This window comes from Octopus bimaculoides, chromosome 9, assembly GCF_001194135.2.
Source record: "Octopus bimaculoides isolate UCB-OBI-ISO-001 chromosome 9, ASM119413v2, whole genome shotgun sequence".
NCBI classification, from domain to species: Eukaryota; Metazoa; Mollusca; class Cephalopoda; order Octopoda; family Octopodidae; genus Octopus; species Octopus bimaculoides.
Window position 1 is genome coordinate 51,807,043 of NC_068989.1, and position 3,446 is coordinate 51,810,488.

Consider the following 3,446-nt stretch of genomic DNA (forward strand, 5'->3'; position numbering starts at 1 on the left):
AAGGTATATTCGAAATATTGGTCTGCGGCATGCATTTGAAGGGCACATTCATTTCAATCTCTTTCTACAATACAAATTGGGATTTCATGTACATGCATTTAAACAAATGATAAAAAAAAAAAAAAACATTATCGTGTGTACGTGGCATGTACTTAGAGGAATGTATAGAATTCCATGTTGTTCTGTCTAAAGGAATTCTAAATATGCCTTTCCAATGCATGCTAAAATGTAATTTTCAGAATATATGTTCAAATGAATTTGAACATATGCAATATATTTCAATACAAATTATAATGTATGATGTACTTCAGCTTTATTTATAACTCAATATGAAGTGAACTACATTATATATACATCGCCATTTAACAGTTTTACATATGTCATTTTAAGTCAATTTCTACCACAATATGACAAAAGAAATATGGCAACCAAATTCATGTTTGTGTTTGGCCAGCTTATTTTGGGACAGGGAGTTGGAAGTTTTTACAAATTTACGTTATGTTTTTCCAGAGACCAGTCATACACGACAGAACAAGTACCTGAGGATCAACGGCACTAAACGCACATCATGCGGTGTAGCGCGCTTTCAACAATATAGAGTTACATAAAAAATAAAGTTATTTCTATCAGATGGAGAGGATATTTAAACATCTCTGCGGTGTCGTATAAGCATATATATTAGTCGTTGTTTAGCTACTTTCCTACACACACGCTCGCTTACATATTCACTCATACACACGCATTCAATTTCCTTAATAGCAGTTTCAAACTTAAAGTTTCATACACATACAAAAGAATCTACTATTTCAGGTTCGGAGAAACCGAAAAAGGCGAGACGGAGATGACATTTTAATATTGCGCTATTAACAGTCAATGTGGTCTTAGTACATGGTGTTAGCAATATAACCACTACACTACATCTGAAGAAGAAGAAGAAGAAGAAGAAGAAGAAGAAGAAGAAGAAGAAGAAGAAGAAGAAGAAGAAGAAGAAGAAGAAGAAGAAGAAGAAGAAGAAGAAGAAGAAGAAGAAGAAGAAGAAGAAGAAGAGGAAACAAAGCGGGAGCCCTATGATAGTAGTAGGATGTTAAATGGTCGGTAGTACTGATTGAATTCTTGAGATATCTCTTTTGAATGTATTGTTTAGAATATTTGCGTAGGTGCTATTCTAAAGAGCAGTAGTAGTATAGTACGGAAGGAGATGGCGGAGAGGAAGAAGAAGACGAAGAATAAGAAGTAGACAGAGAAGAAAAGAAAGAATAAGAGAATGCGGGATGGTAGGATAGTAGTAGGCTCATTGTGGATCATAGCAGTGATTGGGACTGTTTTGAATGTATTATTTTAAATCTTTTTAGAATGTATTATTTTTAATATTTACGTGTGTGTTATTCTAAGGTCGTGGTGGATATGTCATTTGTTGTACATGCGTTCTGTTATAATAAAGAGAGACTCTTTACTAATTCGCTGGCTACAGGTTGTATCGTCCCTGAATTGATAGAGGGCAAACAATTCTGAAACTTGGATTTTTGTTATTGGCGCAAAAGTCGATGTGTTGTTCGAATGCTATTTTTCTGCTTTTTGTTTTTAAATTTTGATCTGGGATCTGTGCAGAGCCATCCTTTAACGTATATTGGTTTTTGCTTGGCCTATGTATTTCTGTTGACACCCAGAGCAGGTTAGTGCGTATATCAGGTTCTCCGAAGTACATGTGAAGCTGCTTTTCACTGTGAAACATTGTCCCTGTTTGAAGGTGAGCTCTGATCCCTCAGCTAAATTGACACATATCCCACACTTGGTTCTTCCGCATGTTTTTACTGACGGCCTCAGTGTTGTTGTTGAACGTTTTCGGGCTTGTGTTAGGAGACTTTTCATAGATTTGCAATAAAAAGCAATAGACAGCCCAAATCTATGAAAAGTCTCCTAACCCAAGCCCGAAAACGCTCACCAACAACACTGAGGCCGTCAGTAAAAACATGCGGAAGAATCAAGTGTGGGATATGTGTCGATTTAATTGAGGTATCAGAGTTCTCCCTCAAACAGGGACAACGTTTCACAGTGAAAGGCAGGCAGCTTCACATATACTTCGGAGAACCTGATATACGCACTAACCTGCTCGTGGTGTCAGAGCAATACATATGCCGAACAAAAAACAGTCTACGTCAAAGGATGGCTCTGCACAGATCCCAGATCAAAATTAAAAACAAAAAAAAAACAGAAACACAGGATTCAGCCAACACATCGACATCTGCACCAATAACAAAAATCCAAGCTTCAAAATTTGTCCCTTCTATCAATTCAGGGACGATACAACATGTAGAAAACGAATTAGTAAACAGTCTCTCTTTATTACAAAATACAGACCCCTTGTGAACGCATCTACAACAAATGACACACGACCTTAGAGTAACACGTGATTGAAGTTTGAGTCCGATTGAGACATGTTCCTTTCTGGTTTTACAGTGTAAGCATGGCCGCTCCACTAGGAATGTGCAACATTGAAGAACAAAGAGCAGTGATCCAGTCAACAATGCAAGATAGAGTGCTTTGTTGGCGAAAAAACTGAAGCCAGCAATTCGTTCCACCTGCTGATCCCTATTGTCGAAGAACCTTTTGCTGTTCCATGTCAATGCACGTCCACACACGGCCGACCAGAGCGTTGAAACCATTAACAAATTGAATTTTGAGGGGCGGAAACACTCTGCCTACAAACCAGATCTCGCCCGTTCCGACTATCATATATTTCGACCGCTCAACGATGGTTTACAAGGTGGTCGATTCCCTACGGATGAAGATGTGAAGGAAGCGGTGCATAAATGGTTGCACGACTAACCGAAAACCTTCTTCTCGGATGGAATATGAAAATTGATCGACACTAGTCATAGAATCATAAAGTGGCACACGATGCTGTTCTTTGAATATTTTTGAATGTTGTGATTCACGTATTCACCTGATGAAAACGGTTTTTTTCTAATGATATAATTTCTCCATTAAACATTTAAAAACCAACTGGAAAAATGTAAAGTGGGTTGAGACATAATCCAGCTGTTATTTGTTTATTTATTTATTTATTTATCTCATCACTCCGAACTTGCTTCTTGCGTGGATCTGAAGTATATTGTGGACGTTACATTTAGTGCATTGTGCGTTTCGTAGATTAGCCTTGAGATGTGTGATATACTCAGTCGAGTACAGTTAATCATATACATAACCTGAACATCTTTTGGCCTGTACTTCGGTACCCGCGTATGTATTCCTCTGCTTTCTTTGTGTACACATTTTATCTTTCGATCCGACCTGGTGCCTTACTATTTATGTGCCTGATTCACTGGAATACTGGTCTATTACGTATATGTGTGTGTGTGTGTGTGTGTGTGTGTGTGTGATTGTATATATGCGTGTGTATATATATGCATAACTATATACATACACACACACATATATATATAAAT